Below are 12173 nucleotides of genomic sequence, written 5' to 3'. Positions count from 1 at the left end.
GTGTGGTCAGTGAGACTGAAAAATGGCTGCATGAGTTACTATTGTGAACAAACCCCTATAAGAACCCTGATATTACCTGAATAAGATCAAATCCTGATACGTAGTGCAGACCTTGGTAAGAGATACGGTCCAACTGGAATATAAACCTTTGGTGTGTTTAATCCAGTCAGTCTCTGAGTAACTCCACTCCTCTGCTTTCTGTTGGAAGAGAAACGAAAGTTTGTAGCACGATCCTTTTCCTCAGAGGCCTGTGTTGAATTTATATTACATCTAAGATAAAAAATAATTCACAAAGTCTGCTCTGTCCTCCTGTCCTCCCTGCAGTCTCTGTGAGCTCCGCAGAGTGATTATAAAGACCTCAGAGTTTCTCCAACACCGTGGTCAAGTGTGAGCCACGCCTGCCACCCGTTATCTGCCAAACTTGAGCTTCAACGCTAAGTTTTACGGTAGTGCTGCTTCTTATCCCTTTTTGCTGATCACACACATAACAACACACATGATTTTCAGGAAGTTAACAGAAATAAAGCCACAGTGTCATTTGTTTTTCACTCAAGTTGTCTTTTCTTCTTAATTTTTCTGGTAATGCTTCTTCATTCATGATTCATTCAAATCTAAAATAACTTCAACAAATGTAAAATATTTCTGAAAATCATCTTTTATAGTTGAAATTCAGTTCTCATTTGGCTCAGCTGCTCTTTCATGCATCCATAGTTTCACCTCAAACTGCTGCTTGAGACACGAGAAATTAAAGAACAACTCTGTTCAAACGGAGAAACTTTGAAGGAACTCAATAATGTCATTTAAATGGTTTCAGGTAGGTGTATGAAGGTTCTGTATTCAATCATATATGATAGTTGACATGAAATTCTGAATTCATCTTCTTGGACACCCACACTGCATAATTCTGTAGAAATGAAATTAGTCATTTCTAATCAATTTCAACATCAAATATCATAACATTGCATCAAAATGCGTAAAAATGATTCTTGATAGCTGACCTTAAAGTCTCTGTGCATTCTTCCTCTGGGTTACCTTCTCTATATATTTGCAGCTTAACCACCAAAAGCTGCAAGGTTTCAGATAAATAAAAGGAACGTTCTACTCAAATTTAATAAGATTAATTTAATAAACAATAGAAAAAACTTTGACAGTTGTCATGAAATTCTTAACAAACTCCTCTTCTGTCTGTAGCTCAGGAGTTAGAGCAGGTCACGAAGTAACTGGAAGGTTGGTTGTTTGATACGAGAATCTAAGCCCAAGATAGAAAACTCTTCTGCACAGGAAAAGTCCTTGAATGAGTCATTTGTATGAAGCACTTTGAATGCTCAGAGTAGAAAAGCACCATATCAGAACCAGCCTCACCCACTTGTGATGGGTGGGTGGCTGTGGCTCAGGTGATAGAGCAGATCAGCTGCTGATTGGAAGGTTGGTGGCTCGAACCTTGGCTTCCCCAGCCTGCATGCCAAATATCCTTGGGCAAGATACTAACCCCAAGTTGCCCTCTGATGATTAGTTTGCACTTGTGTTTAGAAGTGCTTGTGTGAATGAGGCCTGTTGTATAGAGCACTCTGAAAACTCCAGAAGAGTAGAAAAGCACTATATAAGAATCAGTCCATTTACTACATGTCCGCAAAGTTTCATCTCCGACCACTGCAATATTATTTGTTAGGATCGCTGTTCTCTCCGGGTACTCCGGCTTCCTCCCACCGTCCAAAGACATGCAGCTTGTGGGGATATTTAGTTGGATAATCCAAATTGCCACTAGGTGTGAATGTGCGAGTGAATGTGAGTGCGAATCGTTGTCTATCCCTGTGTGTTGGCCCTGCGACAGATTGGCGACCTGTCCAGCGTGTACCCCGCCTCTCACCCTATGACAGCTGGGATAGGCTCCAGCACCCTCGCGACCCTGAAAAGGAGAAGCGGAAGCTGATGGATGGAGGATCGCTGTTTTTTTTCCTCAGGGTTTTGTGATGCCTTTTTGTTTTTGAGAGTCTTTTGTGTTTTAGTTTGGCTCTTTGTATATAAGGATGGTTAATAGTTTGCTTTAGGATTTACTATATCCCATGTACCCTGTTTTCATATTGTAGTTTGTCTTCTTGGTTTTGTAACACTAAATATCTGCTTTTGTGATCCCTTTCTGTACTTCAGTTATGTCCCTTTGTCTGTCTTGTCTCTCTGTTTGTCTGTCATTGTCTGATTTCCCCATCTGTCATGTTTCCCATTCACTTATATTTTCCTTTCTGTTTTCTACATGTCTGCGTATGTCTCTGTGTATCATTTCCTCTTTTTTATCGTCTCGTGTCTTGTGAACTTAGCTTTGAGTTTTACTTCCCCCATTTGGTTAATGATTTGTTCCCATCAGTGTCTCAGTCTCGTCTGCATTTATCTATCTCATGTTCCCCTGTCCAGTCTGTTCTCCTCTATGTAATTTAAGCCTTGTTCTCCATGTTTTCCTGTTTTATTGTTTTAACTGTTGCTTCCTGTGGCTATTGTAGTTTTCTCCTGCATCATGTCTCTCACCCGTTGCCTCTCGTCTCATTATCCAGTGTGTATTTATTGTCCCCGTCTTCTTGTGTACTTTGTGCTTTCCTTGCTCTGTGTTCCCATGGTTTTGGGGGCAGTGGTGTGGGATTGATTAAGGAAATGGCTGAGTTAATAGGAATGACCAAAATGAGAGAAATAAATCGATCTTCAATAAGAGAAAGGATTATTCTAAGAAGGAATATTTTTGATGGATCAGAATTATATAATGAAATATGAACAAAATCTTTTGTTAATCATTGTTTTTTAACTAAACCTTGTTGAATTTGAGTAGAACTGTTTTTTAATTTGGCAGAAACACGGCAGCAGTTTGAAATGAAACTATCCAGGCTGTAGAGCAGACGAGCAAAGTCAAGAATCCACTGAGATTTTCATGACAACAACTAAGAAGGATTTCTTAAATGAATTGTTGATACGCTGTTATAATAATCCACTGAGCTTATTGAATTTGGGGAGAAATGTCCTTTAATGTGCAATCACACAGTGGGCTGAGATGAAACTGCACACAGTGTGGGTGTCCCAGAAGAGAAATCAGTTAAAAATTTAGTGTCAGCTAGTAAGCAAGAATTTAAAAAATATTTTTACAGATATCAAATTTGTTCTGTTATATAAAACTGTAATTTATACCAGTCAGGTGGATCATCAACGATCATCAATCAGTGCAGTACCAGCAAAATTCAGACAGACACACAAACACACACATGCACAATTTTACTGTCTTAACACAGTATCATAAATCTAATTAGAATATGCTATAGTCCTTTAAATACCAATTTAAATATATTTCAAAAATATATTACAGCTTTTTTCAGTCTGTTGAACAAAAATCCCCAAAGAAGAAGAAGCACTACCATAAAACTTTGTGTAAAAGTGCAAGAAAGTTTAAGAGGCTTACAAATGACGGCTCACATAACTGCGGTGTTACAAGTCAACCTCGTTCATATCTGTCATCATGAACAATGCTATGGTTTGTGCTGGAGCGAAGCTGCACACAGCTGATATTATCAGAAAAAAATACATACTGATTTGATTACCTTCACACGCAGATTCACACAAAGACGACCAGCTGCATCAGCGAAGTTTAGAAGACAGACAGTGAAACTTAAAAAAGGAAACAGACAGATTTGTGGGAATGCTGGGGCTGGGGAACATTAGTAATTAGAAACACAAAATGTTTCTAAGCATTTGTAAATGTTTGTTGGAGGGTTTAGAGGAACTGAATCATTTTGTGTGAAAGTTAAAGTCAAACACACTCTTAGTAGAGAGAGACTGTGTCTGCAGATCAAACAGGTCTCACTGTGATAACCCTTTAGTCAGACTCTGTCTCTGCTACATTAATGACTGAAAGTTGTCACGTTCTTATTTAGTTAATACTCTTTAAACCAGGTGTACACTTTTAGTTTAATACATTATAGATTCTCTGATGAAGAAATACGGTATATATATATGTAACCTGATGAAGCGGTATCTAAAATGTTTTTATGTTTGACATACCAAGACTGTTTCACACTGCAGGAGTTGCAGATGATAAAACAAAGACTGTAAAGCGAAGCAGCTTGTTTGCTGTTTATCACTGCCTGTCCATTAGTCAAATTAATATTACTTTTATCAAAAATAATTTCCCGTCTGTATTTGGTCTTCCTCCATAGTCGCCATAGTCACATCATTGTGTTTTGTTGATGTTTCCCCTCCTTGTGATTCATTCAGTGTTCCCATGTCGGTCCCTGTGTGTCGAGCCGTGTCTCTTAGTTTGTATCCTGTTTTATTTGGACAGTCTCGTGTCCTGTGTTCAGTGTGTTCAGTTTTGCTTTCTCCTGTCTCATCACATCTAATTTGTCCCTGCTGTGTCCTCATGTGTTTCCATTTCCCTTATCATCCCTTTGTGTATATATTGTGTGACTTTCCTTTTGTTCATTGTCAGGTTGTCTGTTTATTATGCGTTATTTGTCGGGGGCTGGATCTGTGACCCAGTATTTTGAGTTCACTGTGTGTGTTTTTGGAGGTCTTATATTATATTGAATATATGCTTAGTTCTTGTGTTGCCATTATTAGTTAGGATTTAGTTGGGTGTTATTCTAGCTTAGGTGTCCATCTATGTCCAAACACAGCACACAGGTGGGATGTGCAGCTCGAGTGCTCTCTGCTCCTCACAGAGAGGTGATGGTGACGATTCCTGAGGTCCAAAAAACATCTGTTGGTGGTGAGAAACTCTTTCTGTATACCACAGACTAGACTAGAGACGGATGATACTTGGGTAAATTTGACTGGGATCTAATAACAATGACTTCAGAACTTCATGAGTGATGTATTATTGTTGGTCAGCGTCACGTTTTTTCCCTCAATCACTGTAATAGCTGCAGCAGTGCTGGTGTTGGGGTTTGTCTTTTTCTGTTGCTCCACTATGCTGCTTGAAGAAAAGTTACCTTTTCACTTTCTAGTATGTCGTTTTGTAATGTGTCTTATCTTATTAACATGATAGTGATTTATTGATTCTAACCCTAAATCTATCTAGTAATGTCTGCACATATTTTCAGTACTGATTTTAAAGTGTTTTAATCCTTCTGTCACTCAGGGAACCCAATAAGGATTCAAATATTTCAAAAGTCAACCAATGACATTGATGTGTAAGACTATTTAATAATTATTTATTTTTTATATTTCATTTATTCATTCATTCTTTGCACTGTGATTTAACCCATCTTTGTGTAAAGCAGGGGTGTCAAACTCCAGGCCTTGAGAGCCAGCGTCCTGAAGCTTTTAAATGTATCTCTGCTGCAACACACCTGAATAAAATTATTAGGGCATTAGCATGACTCTACCCTACTCAAGTAAATTTAAATAAATGTAAGTACATACCACCAGGTAGCTCCACTCGTACCCAGTGTAACGGGAAGTGAGAGGGTTAGGTTTTGGCGCTTTGAATGTTCAGTTGTGTGATGCAGCGATTAACGTTTGAGTAAAATATTGGGCTCCCTCGTGTCTTCCCTACATTCCTCCACAATGTACGTTTTTGCAAAAATGTACTTCTAGAAGTACTTTTATTGCACGATGTTCATTCACTCATGAGCTGCTGCAACATGAATCAAATGGCTGAACTGCCACCTTGGCGTGCAGTCAAGTTCTACAGTCTGCTAATGATCTAATAATAAGTATTAATATTCCTCACTCACCTTACTAAATGTTTGTGAACACAGCCAGAAACATTTGCATCACAAACACAGACTAGTGTTTATTAGCAGAAGCTTTTGGGTGGTTGCTCTCAAACCTGTGTACAAGTTGAAGCATTAATGGTCCCTTCACTGATTTTCAGGTATCCAATGTCAGGGCTAACAGATGGATTCAGACGCAGGCAGCGTTCTGGCAAGCAAAGGGTTGACAATTTATTAACACAGAAGGGAAACCACAGTGATGTGTATATACAGTGAATGGGGCAGGGCTTCAGGGCTCCAGGGGAAGGAATCCACACTCGCTCTCCACTCGGCCCAAACTCCGCCACTCCTCTTCTTACGCACACTCGCTTCTCCACAGCCACTCTCGCTCCAATTTCCACTTATGTTGACACACACAGGGATCACAGGTCAGGGTCCGCCACCAGTTCCGGGGAGATCTAAACACAAAGAGTCCAATTAGATCAATACGCCACACAACACTGAGAGAGTTTGTCTTAGGAGAGCTGAGAGCACGAACATGGGAGGTTCAACGTTCCAGTGCCGAATACTCCGTGCTGCAGCGTTAAATAGGCAAGGGGGACGCCGCCTGATCAGCAACAGGTGTAGAAATCACCGCAGATACGTGGGCCAAGGGTGAGAGCCCACAATGAGCTCCACCCAGGGAAGCAGGAGAGAAAACAAAACAAACCTGTGGCCAACATGAGCGAGCCGGAGAGGCACAGGGACCATGACAGCCAATACCAAGTGCACAAGTTCACCCCAGATGGTTCCTCTTCTCTGTAACTTGGAGGATGTGGAGTAGGCTGTATTTTAATCAAAGACATATCAATCAATCAATCAATCAATCAATCAATCAATCAATCAATCAATCAATCAATCAATCAATAACCATGTCTAAAAACAACACAGGTTGACCAAAGTGCTGTACACAGTAAAAGAAAAAGTAGAAACAAATACACACAATGAACAAAACAAAAAGTAATCCCAAATTTCGTTTTTTTTTCTGAAGGGGTCAAACACTTTTATGCAAGAATGACAGCGAGGTGAAAAACCTTCACCCGCAAGAAAACTCGAGCTGTGACTCATAGTACGAACACACACCTCACAGTAACACACTTTAATTGTTTAATGTGAACTTTTTGCCAAGCTAGCTAATCCTGACCAACACACCAGACACAGAAGATAAAGGAACGATGTTTTACTGTTAGAGACAGAAAGGTTAAAACATTTTGGCAGATGGCTTAAAGGGGCTAAAATTAGCCAAAAAGAAATTCCATTTGACCAAAAACACTTAATTTTTAAAAAATTAAGTATATAGTTATGAATAATGAACAAATAATTAACAAACTGGGGTTTATAAATCGTGTAACACATCTTTATGGTAAGAAATTTTACCTTAATGCGTTACATGTGTTAGAAGTCAATGTATCTTTAACAATATACTCCTTATTTTATATCTCCTGATCCTTCACAGAGCTGCATGAACCTGTTGTTGATGTCAGAGAGTCAAACTCTGCTGAAGAGTGGGTTGTTTCCTGTTCAGCCACTGGTCGACCTGCTCCCACTGTAACACTCTCACAACAACACCTCAGCTTCTCACAGTACAACACTGTCAGTGTGTCCAACACCAACGCTACATTCACTGTCACCACTACAGCTGTGCTCTCAGGTTCACGTAAACACAGCACACAGGTGGGATGTGCAGCACGAGTGCTCTCTGCTCCTCACAGAGAGGTGATGGTGACGATTCCTGAGGTCCAGCAGACGTCAGATTATCAGTGATGGTGAGAAACTGAGATGCAATAACAATGCATTGTGGTAGTATGCATTTTCTCTTTGATCAATAATTGATGTATTCATTTTGATCAGTGTCACATTTTTCCTGCTTTTTCAAGTTTCCTCCTGGATCACTGTATTAGCTGCAGTATTGGTGATGATGGTCTTTGTCAGTGTTGCTGCTCTGCAGTAGGCTACTCTTTAAAGAAAAAGACCAGATAACTTTCATTTTTCATTTCTTGTCATTTTTTTCTACACCAAAATCTATCCAATAATATCTGCATAACATTTTCTACTTGTGATTTAGTTATTAATTCTTTGCTTCATGATTCAATCGGTCTTTGTCTAGTATTAAATTTTATGTTTCCCATTTAATCCCACTGGCTTTAAAGTGTTTCACCAGATTTTTACGAAGTATTTCCAGTCTTTTGTTGTCTCTGTCCCAAATGTTCTGAAATGTGTTGCATGTATTAAAAGAAGTTGGACTTTACCAAAAAATGTACTATGTACTTATAAACTTACATTTATGAAAGCTGAACAAACATTGATGTACTTGACTTTTGTAACAGTGAAAAGGCGATCTGTTTTTATTGATAAATATATATGTTTGCATTACTGTTATTTAGATTGCCATGTTAGAACGTAGCAAACAACATTGTTTGTTCCTCTATGGTTTCTTTATTTTTACAAATCTAAATGTTTTTTGTCAAAAGATTAATAATTTCATATTGAGGTCAGATGGTCAGCAGTTTTGATGTTTTTGCAGAGATTTTATTTTTTGCAAAATAGCACAAGTAAACATTAAAAGTAGTTCCTAAATCAAGGCATTTATTATTAAGGCGGCCATTATTATGGCCCTGTGTGGAAAAAGTGATTGCCCCCTAAACCTAATAACTGGTTGGGCCACCCTGAGTAGAAACATCTGCAATAAAGCATTTGGGATAACTGGCAATGAGTCCTTTACGAGGTGGTGGAAGAATTTCTGCCCACTCATCTTTGCAAAATTGTTGTAATTCAGCCACACTGGAGGGTTTTTGAGTATGAACCACCTTTCCAAGGTCACAGCACCTCAATCAGATTCACGTATGAACTTTGGCTAAGCCATTCCAAAGTCTTTCTTTTGTTTTACTTAAGCTGCTTAGAGGTGGACTTGTTGGTGTGCTTTGGATCAAGTGCACTTCAGCTTGTGGTCGTGAACAGATGGCCAGACATTCTCCTTCAGGATCCCAGAAACTGGATTCTGTTCATCTTGACGTTGCATCTCCAGACTGAGAGATCTCAATTACTTTGTTTCTTATTTGCTTCTGAATTTCCTTGGATTGCGCCATGATGTGTAGTTTTTGAGGATGTTTTGGTCTACTCTACTTTGTCAGACAGGTCCTGTTTAAGTGATTGATTCAGCACAGGTTTGGCAGTAATCGGGCCTGGCTATGACTATGGAAAAATTGTATATTTTCTATTGATAAATGCAAATATTTTATGTCTGTTATGTGCATTGCCGTGTGGAGAATATAAGGAAAAAAATTGTGTGGTTTACATTGTTTCTTCCTCTTAGATTTCTTGATTTTCTTTTAAAATTGCAATAACTTTATGTTAATTTCAGTGCACTTTCACATTTCTTTAAATTCAAACTACAGTCCTGTGAATAACTAGAAACACTTTTAGCAGCACAAATGTGAGCTAATTGTTTTCTGCTTGACTTTATCAGTCTCTCATATTGTTGTGGAGGAATGTTGGCCCACTCTTCATTACAACGTTGCTTCAGTTCTTTGAGGTTTGTGGGCATTTATTTAAGCACAGCTCTCTGAATGTCCCAGGTTGAGGTCTGGACTTTGCTTTTCAGCTATTCTGCTGTAGATTTGCTGCTGTGTTTGGGATCATTGTTCGACTGCAAGACCTAAACTTTACCTATTAAACAGTTAACTCTGTATTTTACACTTTATGTGAATATTGTTGCAGATTTCAATTATTAATGTTTTTATAACTTTGTTCTTTCTTATATTTAATATTATACAATATTTATACTTCATGTCTCTGTCTTCTTTTGAACACTCCAGCACAGCATCACTATAACTTTGTCCTCACTGACAATAAAGCTGTTTTATATATTTCATTGCAAATGTTTCAAGCAATTTGTAGCTGTATCTTAAGATATTTTGTTAATAATATAGTATTTTATATTGTTTTTTTCCCCATATATGAGAAATATTTAACATGTAAAAGTCTGTTTATGTACAATTTGGTGATATTAGCCCTGATTATTGGAGGAACTTGTACATGAAGCAGATTTCTGAGACTTCAGATTTGAAGGTTGTTGTCATATAATCTAAATGATGGCAGATTAACGTTCCCTACCTCTGTCCTACAACCACAGGACTCCTTTGCATTCGACTGATAGAAATTTCAAGCTCAGTGTTAATGAAGATTTCAAAGGCCTTAGTGCAGGGGTAGGGAACGTCTAAAACCTGCAGGGACACCGGCCCTCGAGGCCTGGAGTTCCCTACCGCTGCCTTAGTGTGAAAGGAATGAAGCTGTAGCGCCTCCCAGTGGTTGAAAAGAGGTACACAAGAGGTTTTTGCAACCTGCTGTTTAATGAAGGTAATCAGCTGGGACAAAGGTACATTATGAGAATAATATCTCTGACAAACCTCTACCTCAATTAAAAGATGCATTTTGATTTACATGAATGCATTTCATCTTCTCTGCAAAGGCTACACAACCTTCTTTGCCATTTGAGTGTGTCCAGTCCAGCTGAAACCAGCTCCTTACTGATGGCATGAAAACGATCTGTGAGGTAACATTTTTACTGTCATTCATTCCTGTTGAAAACTTGTCACGTGTTTGCTTAGGTTCTTCTCAGTAATCCTCCCGTATCCTGTGTAAAAACTACCCGAGCTTAAAGTATACAGACTGCCGGGAGGGGCGAGACGGGAATTTTCATTGCATATATATATATATATATTAAAATACAGATAGCAGCAGCCACGAAAACATAGGCAAGAGAGAGCATAGCAGTGTCGTAGATGTAGCCAAATAAGACAGATAAATTAAGATGGAAAATCCCCAAAACAAAACCCAATCTTTAGTGTGGGAGCATTTCCATGTCATTCCCAAAGGTGTAATTATTTTCAGCGACTGCAAACTGAACACAAACTTTTCATAACTGAGTTTGTTTCTTCAGTTGTATTTTGGTAATGCTGTTGTACAGCAGGGAAGCAAACACAAGTGCTAACGCTAACAACATCCAATCAGGATTTATTGGTTAGATCAAAGCTAACATCTGCATTACATGTGAGCACTACACATGTTATTTAACATATATAACGTATAAGATTTTTACATCTTTCTCTTTCCCTCGAGAAGAACTGCTAAAACTGTAGAAATAACATTACAGAAAAGCAGGACATGCTCAAGCAAAACATTATAGAAAATCTGTCACAGTTCTGGCTCAGTTTGACCCAGTATTTTGAGTTGTCATGTTTTTGCAGGTTTACTTTAGTTCCATGTGTCATTTTCTGTCTCTCTCTCTATGTCGAGTCTGCGTCTTAGTGTGATGGTTTCTTGTTCCTGTTTTATTGTGAAGGTCTGCGTCTCATGTGAGTGTGTTCAGTTTGACCTCTGTCTCGTCTTGTTGATTATTCCCAGCTGTGTCCACCACCTGTGTGTAATTCCCCTGTGTTTCTCTGTGTATTTAAGTCGTGTCCTCTGTCATTGTAGTTGCTGGTCTGTCTGTGTATCCACCATGTCTCACCCATGTGTTTGTGCTCTGTAGTTTAGTTGTTTCCAGTCTAGTTTAGTTCGTGCTCCATTTGCTGTTTGTCCATATTTATTTTTGTGTTCAATAAACCACCTTCACTTCTCCACTACTGCCTGCGATTGGATCCTCATTTATTATTTTCACACGGCTCTCCTCACCCGCCGTGACAGTGCGGACCAGCCAGATATGGATCCAGCGGCAGTCACCCCACCTAGGGAGCTTCAGGAGGCCGTTATCGACTCTGCTTCTAAATTGATTTACCAGCTGTTAGAGCATGAGGGAGAAGCGTCTCTTTACACTGTGGAAGCCAACCTACAACACCTTATTTCCAGTTACCCCTGGTTATTGGACTCACTGCGTCCGCTCGTACAGAATTTTGTTCTTCACGAGCTTCACCTACACCCCCCCGCCGCTACCGCTCGCCTGCTCATGCAGTGATATCATCAGTGAGGAGTCAGGTGATAGAGGCTAATGCAAAATGGTGTTTCAGTGAGGCAGAATTTATTATGACAATACATTTTTTTAAATACTCAGTATGAATTAAACAGGTTAAAGGTCAATGCTCTGTTGTAATATAAAGACAAAATTATTGACAGCAGCCCAGCAATATCAGTAAAACGTAAATTAGCCACATGGTGCAATGTAAGGAGCTCTGTGATTGGTTAGGAAAGGACAGACTGGCCACCTCGATTTTTCTTCACTGGACATTGATCCATAGCTTTGCTCTGTAAAGGCTAACAAAGTGCTTTTGCTTTACAAAGACATTCAGCGTCGGTATTCACTCTTTTAAAATGCCACTGAACACTGGAGTGAAATGGAGCCCTGATCCTCAGAGTTTTATTGTTGCTAACATTTCTTATAGATAGCACAGATAGTGCCCCACTGCAGTAATCACTCATGTCTAGATATTCCTGTTAAAAAGGAGTTTT

At 39.1% G+C, this 12173-nt stretch overlaps 2 protein-coding genes across 2 annotated transcripts in view; both read right to left on the bottom strand.

Annotated features, from left to right (window-relative positions):
- The window catches only part of LOC309702580 (protein NLRC3-like), a 92605-nt gene extending 92004 nt beyond the window's left edge, over positions 1–601 (bottom strand). Inside the window, exon 1 of the mRNA XM_082527190.1 lies at positions 77–601. The gene's annotated coding sequence lies outside the window, so the exon portion shown is untranslated. The remainder of the gene's footprint in view (positions 1–76) is intronic.
- The window catches only part of LOC309702568 (uncharacterized protein), a 1257380-nt gene that overhangs the window by 756111 nt on the left and 489096 nt on the right, over positions 1–12173 (bottom strand). The window lies entirely within an intron of this gene.

This window comes from Aulonocara stuartgranti (genome assembly GCF_965226115.1).
Source record: "Aulonocara stuartgranti genome assembly, chromosome: 3".
NCBI classification, from domain to species: Eukaryota; Metazoa; Chordata; class Actinopteri; order Cichliformes; family Cichlidae; genus Aulonocara; species Aulonocara stuartgranti.
Note: the sequence above shows the minus strand (reverse complement) of the source record. Positions and strands in the feature narration are given on the sequence as shown.